Source organism: Leucopleurus acutus (assembly GCF_964270905.1).
Source record: "Leucopleurus acutus genome assembly, contig: HAP1_SCAFFOLD_156, whole genome shotgun sequence".
Taxonomy (NCBI): domain Eukaryota; kingdom Metazoa; phylum Chordata; class Mammalia; order Artiodactyla; family Delphinidae; genus Leucopleurus; species Leucopleurus acutus.
The window spans coordinates 454,624-472,428 of record NW_028139155.1 but is presented as its reverse complement, the minus strand read 5'-3'; the positions used below and the strand labels follow the sequence as shown (position 1 = coordinate 472,428).

At 44.1% G+C, this 17,805-nt stretch overlaps 1 long non-coding RNA gene across 1 annotated transcript in view; it reads left to right on the top strand.

The window, feature by feature from the left end:
• Positions 1 to 17,805, top strand: part of LOC309978923 — a 289,495-nt gene that overhangs the window by 230,495 nt on the left and 41,195 nt on the right. The window contains exon 2 of the long non-coding RNA XR_014327158.1: positions 16,067 to 16,144. This is a non-coding gene — a long non-coding RNA (uncharacterized lncRNA). The remainder of the gene's footprint in view (positions 1 to 16,066; positions 16,145 to 17,805) is intronic.

Genomic DNA, 17,805 nt, shown 5'->3' with positions numbered 1-17,805 from the left:
CTGGTTTTATGCAGCACCCCAACTCACCTTTCCCCTTAAGCAAGCATAAGTTGGTTTTCTAAATTTGAGACCCTGTTCTGTTTTGTAATCCAGTTCCTGTGTAGCCAAGTTTACATCCCGTGTATTAGTGATATCTTATGATGTTTCTTTTTCTGTGTGACTTATTTCAGTTAGAATCATCATACCTGAATCCTCTCATTATGCTGCTACGGGCCTGATGACATAGATTTCATTGCTGAGTGATATTGCATTGTACGTAAGTACCACAACTTCTTTATCCATTTTTCACTTTCTGCGCTATTGAACTTGTACCGTAAACGAGGTTCTTGTAAACAGAGCCGTCCCAAACTTTGGGGTGGCTGTGTCTTTTTGATTTTAATTTCCCTAAGCTATAGGACCATAAGTGGAAGTGCCCTAGGCTCTGTTGCTTTGTTTTTTAGATGTTTCAGGAAACACCATACACCTCTCCCGAGTGGCTGTTGGCAATTTACATCCCGCCCATCAGCATAACAAGGCTCCCAGTTCTCCATGGCCTGTCCTGCCTTTCTGGATTTTACACTTTTTTCAGATGGCCCTTTTGACCGGGGGGAAGTGAGACTTCATTGTAGTGCAGATTTCCTTTGCAAGCTTGCTTGGTTGGCCAAAAAGGGCGTATGCGTTTTTTCCTGAATATATTCAGGAAAAAACGCATACGCCCTTTTTGGCCAAGTGCATCATTGTGGACGTTCTGCCTCTTTTCCTATGCTTTAAATGCAATTCCAGTCTACCTCCTGAAATCGGTTTCCTGCAATTCTGCCCCGCTTTCAAGTCCTCTTGGCAGCCTTACTTCAGTATATTTTTGGACGATAGCTGTCATTTATAACTCTGCAGGTTTGTGAATTACAGTGCCCCTGAGCTCCTTTCTTCAACTCGCTTTCTTGTGAGCTGGCCGCAACACCGCAGGATTGCTTCAGGCCCTAATCTGGTTCCGGCACGGCACGCTGAGCCTTTGGTTAATTCCTCTTCCTGGTGGGAAATGAGAGTTAAATTTGCCCGTCCAGACACCTCCAGCTAGTCTCTCATTGGTTCTCCCTATTCCTGTTCATCTTCCGCAGAAATTGCAAACTGGGCCAAACAGGAGGTTAAAGGCACTGACTCTCCAAGTCGGGAGAGTGTTAGTAAAGCGTCTGGAATGTTGCACCCGAGTACCAGGGGACGAGAACTGAGACATATTGGAACACGTCTCCCGATCACACGGTTGATCATACTCTGGGTTCCACGTGCATGTTTTAGCTGAAGGCAGAATCCCTTAAACCTGGAGAGTTGAGACCCGTGGAATGGGTACCATGCAATATGACTTCAAAGGGTCTTCATTTGCTCACCGAACCTCTCCAATCCTATCACTCCTGCGTTTATGCCCCTGTACACACGCTTGATTTTCTTTCAGAGACATAGCAATCCATAGGTTTTAAGTTACTTACTAGTCAGGTACATTCTTAGGCGTTTAATATGGGGTGTTGAGTCCATTTCGTTGAGCAAGGAGTAGTTCTTGTCTATTCCATATTTGGCTTAAGGAACTTTATCTGTGCTCATTTCAATCTCTGGTTTTATGCAGCACCCCAACTCACCTTTCCCCTTAAGCAAGCATAAGTTGGTTTTCTAAATTTGAGACCCTGTTCTGTTTTGTAATCCAGTTCCTGTGTAGCCAAGTTTACATCCCGTGTATTAGTGATATCTTATGATGTTTCTTTTTCTGTGTGACTTATTTCAGTTAGAATCATCATACCTGAATCCTCTCATTATGCTGCTACGGGCCTGATGACATAGATTTCATTGCTGAGTGATATTGCATTGTACGTAAGTACCACAACTTCTTTATCCATTTTTCACTTTCTGCGCTATTGAACTTGTACCGTAAACGAGGTTCTTGTAAACAGAGCCGTCCCAAACTTTGGGGTGGCTGTGTCTTTTTGATTTTAATTTCCCTAAGCTATAGGACCATAAGTGGAAGTGCCCTAGGCTCTGTTGCTTTGTTTTTTAGATGTTTCAGGAAACACCATACACCTCTCCCGAGTGGCTGTTGGCAATTTACATCCCGCCCATCAGCATAACAAGGCTCCCAGTTCTCCATGGCCTGTCCTGCCTTTCTGGATTTTACACTTTTTTCAGATGGCCCTTTTGACCGGGGGGAAGTGAGACTTCATTGTAGTGCAGATTTCCTTTGCAAGCTTGCTTGGTTGGCCAAAAAGGGCGTATGCGTTTTTTCCTGAATATATTCAGGAAAAAACGCATACGCCCTTTTTGGCCAAGTGCATCATTGTGGACGTTCTGCCTCTTTTCCTATGCTTTAAATGCAATTCCAGTCTACCTCCTGAAATCGGTTTCCTGCAATTCTGCCCCGCTTTCAAGTCCTCTTGGCAGCCTTACTTCAGTATATTTTTGGACGATAGCTGTCATTTATAACTCTGCAGGTTTGTGAATTACAGTGCCCCTGAGCTCCTTTCTTCAACTCGCTTTCTTGTGAGCTGGCCGCAACACCGCAGGATTGCTTCAGGCCCTAATCTGGTTCCGGCACGGCACGCTGAGCCTTTGGTTAATTCCTCTTCCTGGTGGGAAATGAGAGTTAAATTTGCCCGTCCAGACACCTCCAGCTAGTCTCTCATTGGTTCTCCCTATTCCTGTTCATCTTCCGCAGAAATTGCAAACTGGGCCAAACAGGAGGTTAAAGGCACTGACTCTCCAAGTCGGGAGAGTGTTAGTAAAGCGTCTGGAATGTTGCACCCGAGTACCAGGGGACGAGAACTGAGACATATTGGAACACGTCTCCCGATCACACGGTTGATCATACTCTGGGTTCCACGTGCATGTTTTAGCTGAAGGAAGAATCCCTTAAACCTGGAGAGTTGAGACCCGTGGAATGGGTACCATGCAATATGACTTCAAAGGGTCTTCATTTGCTCACCGAACCTCTCCAATCCTATCACTGCTGCGTTTATGCCCCTGTACACACGCTTGATTTTCTTTCAGAGACATAGCAGTGCATAGGTTTTAAGATACTTACTAGTCAGGTACATTCTTAGGCGTTTAATATGGGGTGTTGAGTCCATTTCGTTGAGCAAGGAGTAGTTCTTGTCTATTCCATATTTGGCTTAAGGAACTTTATCTGTGCTCATTTCAATCTCTGGTTTTATGCAGCACCCCAACTCACCTTTCCCCTTAAGCAAGCATAAGTTGGTTTTCTAAATTTGAGACCCTGTTCTGTTTTGTAATCCAGTTCCTGTGTAGCCAAGTTTACATCCCGTGTATTAGTGATATCTTATGATGTTTCTTTTTCTGTGTGACTTATTTCAGTTAGAATCATCATACCTGAATCCTCTCATTATGCTGCTACGGGCCTGATGACATAGATTTCATTGCTGAGTGATATTGCATTGTACGTAAGTACCACAACTTCTTTATCCATTTTTCACTTTCTGCGCTATTGAACTTGTACCGTAAACGAGGTTCTTGTAAACAGAGCCGTCCCAAACTTTGGGGTGGCTGTGTCTTTTTGATTTTAATTTCCCTAAGCTATAGGACCATAAGTGGAAGTGCCCTAGGCTCTGTTGCTTTGTTTTTTAGATGTTTCAGGAAACACCATACACCTCTCCCGAGTGGCTGTTGGCAATTTACATCCCGCCCATCAGCATAACAAGGCTCCCAGTTCTCCATGGCCTGTCCTGCCTTTCTGGATTTTACACTTTTTTCAGATGGCCCTTTTGACCGGGGGGAAGTGAGACTTCATTGTAGTGCAGATTTCCTTTGCAAGCTTGCTTGGTTGGCCAAAAAGGGCGTATGCGTTTTTTCCTGAATATATTCAGGAAAAAACGCATACGCCCTGTTTGGCCAAGTGCATCATTGTGGACGTTCTGCCTCTTTTCCTATGCTTTAAATGCAATTCCAGTCTACCTCCTGAAATCGGTTTCCTGCAATTCTGCCCCGCTTTCAAGTCCTCTTGGCAGCCTTACTTCAGTATATTTTTGGACGATAGCTGTCATTTATAACTCTGCAGGTTTGTGAATTACAGTGCCCCTGAGCTCCTTTCTTCAACTCGCTTTCTTGTGAGCTGGCCGCAACACCGCAGGATTGCTTCAGGCCCTAATCTGGTTCCGGCACGGCACGCTGAGCCTTTGGTTAATTCCTCTTCCTGGTGGGAAATGAGAGTTAAATTTGCCCGTCCAGACACCTCCAGCTAGTCTCTCATTGGTTCTCCCTATTCCTGTTCATCTTCCGCAGAAATTGCAAACTGGGCCAAACAGGAGGTTAAAGGCACTGACTCTCCAAGTCGGGAGAGTGTTAGTAAAGCGTCTGGAATGTTGCACCCGAGTACCAGGGGACGAGAACTGAGACATATTGGAACACGTCTCCCGATCACACGGTTGATCATACTCTGGGTTCCACGTGCATGTTTTAGCTGAAGGAAGAATCCCTTAAACCTGGAGAGTTGAGACCCGTGGAATGGGTACCATGCAATATGACTTCAAAGGGTCTTCATTTGCTCACCGAACCTCTCCAATCCTATCACTGCTGCGTTTATGCCCCTGTACACACGCTTGATTTTCTTTCAGAGACATAGCAGTGCATAGGTTTTAAGATACTTACTAGTCAGGTACATTCTTAGGCGTTTAATATGGGGTGTTGAGTCCATTTCGTTGAGCAAGGAGTAGTTCTTGTCTATTCCATATTTGGCTTAAGGAACTTTATCTGTGCTCATTTCAATCTCTGGTTTTATGCAGCACCCCAACTCACCTTTCCCCTTAAGCAAGCATAAGTTGGTTTTCTAAATTTGAGACCCTGTTCTGTTTTGTAATCCAGTTCCTGTGTAGCCAAGTTTACATCCCGTGTATTAGTGATATCTTATGATGTTTCTTTTTCTGTGTGACTTATTTCAGTTAGAATCATCATACCTGAATCCTCTCATTATGCTGCTACGGGCCTGATGACATAGATTTCATTGCTGAGTGATATTGCATTGTACGTAAGTACCACAACTTCTTTATCCATTTTTCACTTTCTGCGATATTGAACTTGTACCGTAAACGAGGTTCTTGTAAACAGAGCCGTCCCAAACTTTGGGGTGGCTGTGTCTTTTTGATTTTAATTTCCCTAAGCTATAGGACCATAAGTGGAAGTGCCCTAGGCTCTGTTGCTTTGTTTTTTAGATGTTTCAGGAAACACCATACACCTCTCCCGAGTGGCTGTTGGCAATTTACATCCCGCCCATCAGCATAACAAGGCTCCCAGTTCTCCATGGCCTGTCCTGCCTTTCTGGATTTTACACTTTTTTCAGATGGCCCTTTTGACCGGGGGGAAGTGAGACTTCATTGTAGTGCAGATTTCCTTTGCAAGCTTGCTTGGTTGGCCAAAAAGGGCGTATGCGTTTTTTCCTGAATATATTCAGGAAAAAACGCATACGCCCTTTTTGGCCAAGTGCATCATTGTGGACGTTCTGCCTCTTTTCCTATGCTTTAAATGCAATTCCAGTCTACCTCCTGAAATCGGTTTCCTGCAATTCTGCCCCGCTTTCAAGTCCTCTTGGCAGCCTTACTTCAGTATATTTTTGGACGATAGCTGTCATTTATAACTCTGCAGGTTTGTGAATTACAGTGCCCCTGAGCTCCTTTCTTCAACTCGCTTTCTTGTGAGCTGGCCGCAACACCGCAGGATTGCTTCAGGCCCTAATCTGGTTCCGGCACGGCACGCTGACCCTTTGGTTAATTCCTCTTCCTGGTGGCAAATGAGAGTTAAATTTGCCCGTCCAGACACCTCCAGCTAGTCTCTCATTGGTTCTCCCTATTCCTGTTCATCTTCCGCAGAAATTGCAAACTGGGCCAAACAGGAGGTTAAAGGCACTGACTCTCCAAGTCAGGAGAGTGTTAGTAAAGCGTCTGGAATGTTGCACCCGAGTACCAGGGGACGAGAACTGAGACATATTGGAACACGTCTCCCGATCACACGGTTGATCATACTCTGCGTTCCACGTGCATGTTTTAGCTGAAGGAAGAATCCCTTAAACCTGGAGAGTTGAGACCCGTGGAATGGGTACCATGCAATATGACTTCAAAGGGTCTTCATTTGCTCACCGAACCTCTCCAATCCTATCACTGCTGCGTTTATGCCCCTGTACACACGCTTGATTTTCTTTCAGAGACATAGCAATCCATAGGTTTTAAGATACTTACTAGTCAGGTACATTCTTAGGCGTTTAATATGGGGTGTTGAGTCCATTTCGTTGAGCAAGGAGTAGTTCTTGTCTATTCCATATTTGGCTTAAGGAATTTTATCGGTGTTCATTAAAATCTCTGGTTTTATGCAGCACCAGAACTCACCCGTCCCCTTAAGCAAGCATAAGTTGGTTTTCTACATTTGACACCCTATTCTGTTTTGTAATTCAGTTCTTGTGTAGCCAAGTTTACATTCCGTGTATTAGTGATATCTTATGATGTTTCTTTTTCTGTGTGACTAATTTCACTTAGAATCATCGTACCTGAATCCACTCATTATGCTGCTACGGGCCTGATGACATAGATTTCATTGCTGAGTGATATTGCATTGTACGTAAGTACCACAACTTCTTTATCCATTTTTCAGTTTCTGCGATATTGAACTTGTACCGTAAACGAGGTTCTTGTAAACAGAGCCGTCCCAAACTTTGGGGTGGCTGTGTCTTTTTGATTTTAATTTCCCTAAGCTATAGGACCATAAGTGGAAGTGCCCTAGGCTCTGTTGCTTTGTTTTTTGGATGTTTCAGGAAACACCATACACTTCTCCAGAGTGGCTGCTGGCAATTTACATCCCGCCCATCAGCATAACTAGGCTCCCAGTTCTCCATGGCCTGTCCTGCCTTTCTGGATTTTACACTTTTTTCAGATGGCCCTTTTGACCGGGGGGCAGTGAGACTTCATTGTAGTGCAGATTTCCTTTGCAAGCTTGCTTGGTTGGCCAAAAAGGGCGTATGCGTTTTTTCCTGAATATATTCAGGAAAAAACGCATACGCCCTTTTTGGCCAAGTGCATCATTGTGGGCGTTCTGCCTCTTTTCCTATGCTTTACATGCAATTTCAGTATACCTCCTGAAATCGGTTTCCTGCAATTCTGCCCTGCTTTCAACTCCTCTTGTCAGCCTTACTTCAATATATTTTTGGAAGATAGCTGTCCTTTATAACTCTGCAGGTTTGTGAATTACAGTGCCCCTGAGCTCCTTTCTTCAACTCGCTTTCTTGTGAGCTGGCCGCAACACCGCAGGATTGCTTCTGGTCCTAGTGTGGTTCCGGCATGGCACGCTGAGCCTTTGGTTAATTCCTCTTCCTGGTGGGAAATGAGAGTTAAATTTGCCCGTCTGGACACCTCCACCTAGTCTCTCATTGGTTCTCCCTATTCCTGTTCATTTTCCACAGAAATTGCAAACTGGGCCAAACAGGAGGTTAAAGGCACTGACTCTCCAAGTGGGGAGAGTGTTAGTAAAGCGTCTGGAATGTTGCACCCGACTACCAGGGGACGAAAACTGAGACACATTTGAACACGTTTTCCGATCACACGGTGGATCATACTCTGGGTTCCACATGCATGTTTTAGCTGAAGGAAGAATCCCTTAAACAGGGAGAGTTGAGACCCATGGAATGGGTACCATGCAATATGATTTCAAAGGGTCTGCATTTGCTCACCGAACCTCAGCAATCCTATCACTGCTGCGTTTATGCCGCTGTACATAAGCTTGATTCTCTTTCGGAGACATATAAATCCATAGGTTTTAAGATTCTTACTAGTCAGGTAGATTCTTACTAGTCAGGTATATTCTTAGGCGTTTAATATGGGGTGTTGAGTCCACTTCGTTGAGCAAGGAGTAGCTCTTGTCTATTACATATTTGGCTTATGGAACGGTATCTGTGCTAATTTCAATCTCTGGTTTTATGCAGCACCCCAACTCACCCGTCCCCTTAAGCAAGCATAAGTTGGTTTTCTACATTTGACACCCTGTTCTGTTTTGTAATTCAGTTCTTGTGTAGCCAAGTTTACATTCCGTGTATTAGTGATATCTTATGATGTTTCTTTTTCTGTGTGACTAATTTCACTTAGAATCATCGTACCTGAATCCACTCATTATGCTGCTACGGGCCTGATGACATAGATTTCATTGCTGAGTGATATTGCATTGTATATAAGTACCACAACTTCTTTATCCATTTTTCGCTTTCTGTGATATTGAACTTGTTCGGTAAACGAGGTTCTTGTAAACAGAGCCGTCCCAAACTTTGGGTGGCTGTGTCTTTTTGATTTTAATTTCCCTAAGCTATAGGACCATAAGTGGAAGTGCCCTAGGCTCTGTTGCTTTGTTTTTTGGATGTTTCAGGAAACACCATACACTTCTCCAGAGTGGCTGCTGGCAATTTACATCCCGCCCATCAGCATAACTAGGCTCCCAGTTCTCCATGGCCTGTCCTGCCTTTCTGGATTTTACACTTTTTTCAGATGGCCCTTTTGACCGGGGGGCAGTGAGACTTCATTGTAGTGCAGATTTCCTTTGCAAGCTTGCTTGGTTGGCCAAAAAGGGCGTATGCGTTTTTTCTTGAATATATTCAGGAAAAAACGCATAAGCACTTTTTGGCCAAGTGCATCATTGTGGACGTTCTGCCTCTTTTCCTATGCTTTACATGCAATTCCAGTCTACCTCCTGAAATCGGTTTCCTGCAATTCTGCCCTGCTTTCAACTCCTCTTGGCATCCTAATTCAATATATTTTTGGAAGATAGCTGTCATTTATAACTCTGCAGGTTTGTGAATTACAGTGCCCCTGAGCTCCTTTCTTCAACTCGCTTTCTTGTGAGCTGGCCGCAACACCGCAGGATTGCTTCAGGCCCTAGTTTGGTTCCGGCACGGCATGCTGAGCCTTTGGTTAATTCCTCTTCCTGGTGGGAAATGAGAGTTAAATTGGCCCGTCCGGACACCTCCACCTAATCTCTCATTGGTTCTCCCTATTCCTGTTCATCTTCCGCAGAAATTGCTAACTGGGCCAAACAGGAGGTTAAAGGCACTGACTCTCCAAGTGGGGAGAGTGTTAGTAAAGCGTCTGGAATGTTGCACCCGAGTACCAGGGTACCAAAACTGAGACACATTTGAACACGTTTTCCGACCACATGGTGGATCGTACTCTGGGTTCCACATGCATGTTTTAGCTGAAGGAAGAATCCCTTAAACATGGAGAGTTGAGACCCATGGAATGGGTACCATGCAATATGACTTCAAAGGGTCTGCATTTGCTCACCGAACCTCACCAATCCTATCACTGCTGCGTTTATGCCGCTGTACACACGCTTGATTCTCTTTCGGAGACATATAAATCCATAGGTTTTAAGATTCTTACTAGTCAGGTAGATTCTTACAAGTCAGGTATATTCTTAGGCTTTTAATATGGGGTGTTGAGTCCACTTCGTTGAGCAAGGAGTAGCTCTTGTCTATTACATATTTGGCTTATGGAACGGTATCTGTGCTCATTTCAATCTCTGGTTTTATGCAGCACCCCAACTCACCCGTCCCCTTAAGCAAGCATAAGTTGGTTTTCTACATTTGACACCCTGTTCTGTTTTGTAATTCAGTTCTTGTGTAGCCAAGTTTACATTCCGTGTATTAGTGATATCTTATGATGTTTCTTTTTCTGTGTGACTAATTTCACTTAGAATCATCGTACCTGAATCCACTCATTATGATGCTACGGGCCTGTTGACATAGATTTCATTGCTGAGTGATATTGCATTGTACGTAAGTACCACAATTTCTTTATCCATTTTTCGCTTTCTGTGATATTGAACTTGTACCGTAAACGAGGTTCTTGTAAACAGAGCCGTCCCAAACTTTGGGGTGGCTGTGTCTTTTTGATTTTAATTTCCCTAAGCTATAGGACAATAAGTGGAAGTGCCCTAGGCTCTGTTGCTTTGTTTTTTGGATGTTTCAGGAAACACCATACACTTCTCCAGAGTGGCTGCTGGCAATTTACATCCCGCCCATCAGCATAACTAGGCTCCCAGTTCTCCATGGCCTGTCCTGCCTTTCTGGATTTTACACTTTTTTCAGATGGCCCTTTTGACCGGGGAGCAGTGAGACTTCATTGTAGTGCAGATTTCCTTTGCAAGCTTGCTTGGTTGGCCAAAAAGGGCGTATGCGTTTTTTCCTGAATATATTCAGGAAAAAACGCATACGCCCTTTTTGGCCAAGTGCATCATTGTGGACGTTCTGCCTCTTTTCCTATGCTTTACATGCAATTCCAGTCTACCTCCTGAAATCGGTTTCCTGCAATTCTGCCCCCCTTTCAACTCCTCTTGGCAGCCTTACTTCAATATATTTTTGGAAGATAGCTGTCCTTTATAACTCTGCAGGTTTGTGAATTACAGTGCCCCTGAGCTCCTTTCTTCAACTCGCTTTCTTGTGAGCTGGCCGCAACACCGCAGGATTGCTTCTGGTCCTAGTGTGGTTCCGGCATGGCAGGCTGAGCCTTTGGTTACTTCCTCTTCCTGGTTGGAAATGAGAGTTAAATTTGCCCGTCTGGACACCTCCACCTAGTCTCTCATTGGTTCTCCCTATTCCTGTTCATTTTCCACAGAAATTGCAAACTGGGCCAAACAGGAGGTTAAAGGCACTGACTCTCCAAGTGGGGAGAGTGTTAGTAAAGCGTCTGGAATGTTGCACCCGCGTACCAGGAAACGAAAATTGAGACACATTTGAACACGTTTTCCGATCACACGGTGGATCATACTCTGGGTTCCACATGCATGTTTTAGCTGAAGGAAGAATCCCTTAAACAGGGAGAGTTGAGACCCATGGAATGGGTACCATGCAATATGACTTCAAAGGGTCTGCATTTGCTCACCGAACCTCAGCAATCCTATCACTGCTGTGTTTATGCCACTGTACACACGCTTGATTCTCTTTTGGAGACATATAAATCGATAGGTTTTAAGATTCTTACTAGTCAGGTAGATTCTTACTAGTCAGGTATATTCTTAGGCGTTTAATATGGGGTGTTGAGTCCACTTCGTTGAGCAAGGAGTAGCTCTTGTCTATTACATATTTGGCTTATGGAACGGTATCTGTGCTCATTTCAATCTCTGGTTTTATGCAGCACCCCAACTCACCCGTCCCCTTAAGCAAGCATAAGTTGGTTTTCTACATTTGACACCCTGTTCAGTTTTGTAATTCAGTTCTTGTGTAGCCAAGTTTACATTCCGTGTATTAGTGATATCTTATGATGTTTCTTTTTCTGTGTGACTAATTTCACTTAGAATCATCGTACCTGAATCCACTCATTATGCTGCTACGGGCCTGATGACATAGATTTCATTGCTGAGTGATATTGCATTGTACATAAGTACCACAACTTCTTTATCGATTTTTCGCTTTCTGTGATATTGAACTTGTTCGGTAAACGAGGTTCTTGTAAACAGAGCCGTCCCAAACTTTGGGGTGGCTGTGTCTTTTTGATTTTAATTTCCCTAAGCTATAGGACCATAAGTGGAAGTGCCCTAGGCTCTGTTGCTTTGTTTTTTGGATGTTTCAGGAAACACCATACACTTCTCCAGAGTGGCTGCTGGCAATTTACATCCCGCCCATCAGCATAACAAGGCTCCCAGTTCTCCATGGCCTGTCCTGCCTTTTTGGATTTTACACTTTTTTCAGATGGCCCTTTTGACCGGGGGGCAGTGAGACTTCATTGTAGTGCAGATTTCCTTTGCAAGCTTGCTTGGTTGGCCAAAAAGGGCATATGCGTTTTTTCCTGAATATATTCAGGAAAAAACGCATACGCCCTTTTTGGCCAAGTGCATCATTGTGGACGTTCTGCCTCTTTTCCTATGCTTTACATGCAATTCCAGTGTACCTCCAGAAATCGGTTTCCTGCAATTCTGCCCCGCTTTCAACTCCTCTTGGCAGCCTTACTTCAATATATTTTTGGAAGATAGCTGTCATTTATAACTCTGCAGGTTTGTGAATTACAGTGCCCCTGAGCTCCTTTCTTCAACTCGCTTTCTTGTGAGCTGGCCGCAACACCGCAGGATTGCTTCAGGCCCTAGCTTGATTCCGGCACGGCATGCTGAGCCTTTGGTTAATTCCTCTTCCTGGTGGGAAATGAGAGTTAAATTTGCCCGTCCGGATACCTCCACCTAGTCTCTCATTGGTTCTCCCTATTCCTGTTCATTTTCCACAGAAATTGCAATCTGGGCCAAACAGGAGGTTAAAGGCACTGACTCTCCAAGTGGGGAGAGTGTTAGTAAAGCGTCTGGAATGTTGCACCCGAGTACCAGGGAACGAAAACTGAGACACATTTGAACACGTTTCCCGATCACACGGTGGATCATACTCTGGGTTCCACATGCATGTTTTAGCTGAAGGAAGAATCCCTTAAACCTGGAGAGTTGAGACCCATGGAATGGGTACCATGCAATATGACTTCAAAGGGTCTGCATTTGCTCACCGAACCTCAGCAATCCTATCACTGCTGCGTTTATGCCGCTGTACACACGCTTGATTCTCTTTCGGAGACATATAAATCCATAGGTTTTAAGATTCTTACTAGTCAGGTAGATTCTTACTAGTCAGGTATATTCTTAGGCGTTTAATATGGGGTGTTGAGTCCACTTCGTTGAGCAAGGAGTAGCTCTTGTCTATTACATATTTGGCTTATGGAACGGTATCTGTGCTCATTTCAATCTCCGGTTTTATGCAGCACCCCAACTCACCCGTCCCCTTAAGCAAGCATAAGTTGGTTTTCTACATTTGACACCCTGTTCTGTTTTGTAATTCAGTTCTTGTGTAGCCAAGTTTACATTCCGTGTATTAGTGATATCTTATGATGTTTCTTTTTCTGTGTGACTAATTTCACTTAGAATCCATCGTACCTGAATCCACTCATTATGCTGCTACGGGCCTGTTGACATAGATTTCATTGCTGAGTGATATTGCATTGTACGTAAGTACAACAATTTCTTTATCCATTTTTCGCTTTCTGTGATATTGAACTTGTACCGTAAACGAGGTTCTTGTAAACAGAGCCGTCCCAAACTTTGGGGTGGCTGTGTCTTTTTGATTTTAATTTCCCTAAGCTATAGGACCATAAGTGGAAGTGCCCTAGGCTCTGTTGCTTTGTTTTTTGGATGTTTCAGGAAACACCATACACTTCTCCAGAGTGGCTGCTGGCAATTTACATCCCGCCCATCAGCATAACTAGGCTCCCAGTTCTCCATGGCCTGTCCTGCCTTTCTGGATTTTACACTTTTTTCAGATGGCCCTTTTGACCGGGGGACAGTGAGACTTCATTGTAGTGCAGATTTCCTTTGCAAGCTTGCTTGGTTGGCCAAAAAGGGCGTATGCGTTTTTCCCTGAATATATTCAGGAAAAAACGCATACGCCCTTTTTGGCCAAGTGTATCATTGTGGACGTTCTGCCTCTTTCCTATGCTTTACATGCAATTCCAGTCTACCTCCTGAAATCGGTTTCCTGCAATTCTGCCCCGCTTTCAACTCCTCTTGGCAGCCTTACTTCAATATATTTTTGGAAGATAGCTGTCATTTATAACTCTGCAGGTTTGTGAATTACAGTGCCCCTGAGCTCCTTTCTTCAACTCGCTTTCTTGTGAGCTGGCCGCAACACCGCAGGATTGCTTCAGGCCCTAGTTTGGTTCCGGCACGGCATGCTGAGCCTTTGGTTAATTCCTCTTCCTGGTGGGAAATGAGAGTTAAATTTGCCCGTCCGGACACCTCCACCTAGTCTCTCATTGGTTCTCCCTATTCCTGTTCATTTTCCACAGAAATTGCAAACTGGGCCAAACAGGAGGTTAAAGGCACTGACTCTCCAAGTGGGGAGAGTGTTAGTAAAGCGTCTGGAATGTTGACCCGAGTACCAGGGGACCAAAACTGAGACACATTTGAACACGTTTCCCGATCACACGGTTGATCATACTCTGGGTTCCACATGCATGTTTTAGCTGAAGGAAGAATCCATTAAACCTGGAGAGTTGAGACCCATGGAATGGGTACCATGCAATATGACTTCAAGGGGTCTGCATTTGCTCACCGAACCTCAGCAATCCTATCACTGCTGCGTTTATGCCGCTGTACACACGCTTGATTCTCTTTCGGAGACATATAAATCCATAGGTTTTAAGATTCTTACTAGTCAGGTATATTCTTAGGCGTTTAATATGGAGTGTTGAGTCCACTTCGTTGAGCAAGGAGTAGCTCTTGTCTATTACATATTTGGCTTATGGAACGGTATCTGTGCTCATTTCAATCTCTGGTTTTATGCAGCACCCCAACTCACCCGTCCCCTTAAGCAAGCATAAGTTGGTTTTCTACATTTGACACCCTGTTCTGTTTTGTAATTCAGTTCTTGTGTAGCCAAGTTCACATTCCGTGTATTAGTGATATCTTATGATGTTTCTTTTTCTGTGTGACTAATTTCACTTAGAATCCATCGTACCTGAATCCACTCATTATGCTGCTACGGGCCTGTTGACATAGATTTCATTGCTGAGTGATATTGCATTGTACGTAAGTACCACAATTTCTTTATCCATTTTTCGCTTTCTGTGATATTGAACTTGTACCGTAAACGAGGTTCTTGTAAACAGAGCCGTCCCAAACTTTGGGGTGGCTGTGTCTTTTTGATTTTAATTTCCCTAAGCTATAGGACCATAAGTGGAAGTGCCCTAGGCTCTGTTGCTTTGTTTTTTGGATGTTTCAGGAAACACCATACACTTCTCCAGAGTGGCTGCTGGCAATTTACATCCCGCCCATCAGCATAACTAGGCTCCCAGTTCTCCATGCCTGTCCTGCCTTTCTGGATTTTACACTTTTTTCAGATGGCCCTTTTGACCGGGGGACAGTGAGACTTCATTGTAGTGCAGATTTCCTTTGCAAGCTTGCTTGGTTGGCCAAAAAGGGCGTATGCGTTTTTCCCTGAATATATTCAGGAAAAAACGCATACGCCCTTTGTGGCCAAGTGTATCATTGTGGACGTTCTGCCTCTTTTCCTATGCTTTACATGCAATTCCAGTCTACCTCCTGAAATCGGTTTTCTGCAATTCTGCCCTGCTTTCAACTCCTCTTGGCAGCCTTACTTCAATATATTTTTGGAAGATAGCTGTCATTTATAACTCTGCAGGTTTGTGAATTACAGTGCCCCTGAGCTCCTTTCTTCAACTCGCTTTCTTGTGAGCTGGCCGCAACACCGCAGGATTGCTTCAGGCCGTAGTTTGGTTCCGGCACGGCATGCTGAGCCTTTGGTTAATTCCTCTTCCTGGTGGGAAATGAGAGTTAAATTTGCCCGTCCGAACACCTCCACCTAGTCTCTCATTGGTTCTCCCTATTCCTGTTCATTTTCCACAGAAATTGCAAACTGGGCCAAACAGGAGGTTAAAGGCACTGACTCTCCAAGTGGGGAGAGTGTTAGTAAAGCGTCTGGAATGTTGCACCCGAGTACCAGGGGACCAAAACTGAGACACATTTGAACACGTTTCCCGATCACACGGTTGATCATACTCTGGGTTCCACATGCATGTTTTAGCTGAAGGAAGAATCCATTAAACCTGGAGAGTTGAGACCCATGGAATGGGTACCATGCAATATGACTTCAAAGGGTCTGCATTTACTCACCGAACCTCAGCAATCGTATCACTGCTGCGTTTATGCCGCTGTACACACGCTTGATTCTCTTTCGGAGACATATAAATCCATAGGTTTTAAGATTCTTACTAGTCAGGTAGATTCTTACTAGTCAGGTATATTCTTAGGCGTTTAATATGGGGTGTTGAGTCCACTTCGTTGAGCAAGGAGTAGCTCTTGTCTATTACATATTTGGCTTATGGAACGGTATCTGTGCTCATTTCAATCTCTGGTTTTATGCAGCACCCCAACTCACCCGTCCCCTGAAGCAAGCATAAGTTGGTTTTCTACATTTGACACCCTGTTCTGTTTTCTAATTCAGTTCTTGTGTAGCCAAGTTTACATTCCGTGTATTAGTGATGTCTTATGATGTTTCTTTTTCTGTGTGACTAATTTCACTTAGAATCATCGTACCTGAATCCACTCATTATGCTGCTACGGGCCTGATGACACAGATTTCATTGCTGAGTGATATTGCATTGTACGTAAGTGCCACAATTTCTTTATCCATTTTTCGCTTTCTGTGATATTCAACTTGTACCGTAAACTAGGTTCTTGTAAACAGAGCCGTCCCAAATTTTGGGGTGGCTGTGTCTTTTTGATTTTAATTTCCCTAAGCTATAGGACCATAAGTGGAAGTGCCCTAGGCTCTGTTGCTTTGTTTTTTGGATGTTTCAGGAAACACCATACACTTCTCCAGAGTGGCTGCTGGGAATTTATAACCCGCCCATCAGCATAACTAGGCTCCCAGTTCTCCATGGCCTGTCCTACCTTTCATGATTTTACACTTTTTTCAGATGGCCCTTTTGACCGGGGGGCAGTGAGACTTCATTGTAGTGCAGATTTCCTTTGCAAGCTTGCTTGGTTGGCCAAAAAGGGCGTATGCGTTTTTTCCTGAATATATTCAGGAAAAAACGCATACGCCCTTTTTGGCCAAGTGCATCATTGTGGACGTTCTGCCTCTTTTCCTATGCTTTACATGCAATTCCAGTCTACCTCCTGAAATCGGTTTCCTGCAATTCTGCCCTGCTTTCAACTCCTCTTGGCATCCTAATTCAATATATTTTTGGAAGATAGCTGTCATTTATAACTCTGCAGGTTTGTGAATTACAGTGCCCCTGAGCTCCTTTCTTCAACTCGCTTTCTTGTGAGCTGGCCGCAACACCGCAGGATTGCTTCAGGCCCTAGTTTGGTTCCGGCACGGCATGCTGAGCCTTTGGTTAATTCCTCTTCCTGGTGGGAAATGAGAGTTAAATTGGCCCGTCCGGACACCTACACCTAATCTCTCATTGGTTCTCCCTATTCCTGTTCATCTTCCGCAGAAATTGCTAACTGGGCCAAACAGGAGGTTAAAGGCACTGACTCTCCAATTGGGGAGAGTGTTAGTAAAGCGTCTGGAATGTTGCACCCGAGTACCAGGGTACCAAAACTGAGACACATTTGAACACGTTTTCCGACCACATGGTGTATCATACTCTGGGTTCCACATGCATGTTTTAGCTGAAGGAAGAATCCCTTAAACATGGAGAGTTGAGACCCATGGAATGGGTACCATGCAATATGACTTCAAAGGGTCTGCATTTGCTCACCGAACCTCACCAATCCTATCACTGCTGCGTTTATGCCGCTGTACACACGCTTGATTCTCTTTCGGAGACATATAAATCCATAGGTTTTAAGATTCTTACTAGTCAGGTAGATTCTTACAAGTCAGGTATATTCTTAGGCGTTTAATATGGGGTGTTGAGTCCACTTCGTTGAGCAAGGAGTAGCTCTTGTCTATTACATATTTGGCTTATGGAACGGTATCTGTGCTCATTTCAATCTCTGGTTTTATGCAGCACCCCAACTCACCCGTCCCCTTAAGCAAGCATAAGTTGGTTTGCTACATTTGACACCCTGTTCTGTTTTGTAATTCAGTTCTTGTGTAGCCAAGTTTACATTCCATGTATTAGTGATATCTTATGATGTTTCATTTTCTGTGTGACTAATTTCACTTAGAATCATCGTACCTGAATCCACTTATTATGCTGCTACGGGCCTGATGACATAGATTTCATTGCTGAGTGATATTGCATTGTACGTAAGTACCACAATTTCTTTATCCATTTTTCGCTTTCTGTGATATTGAACTTGTACCGT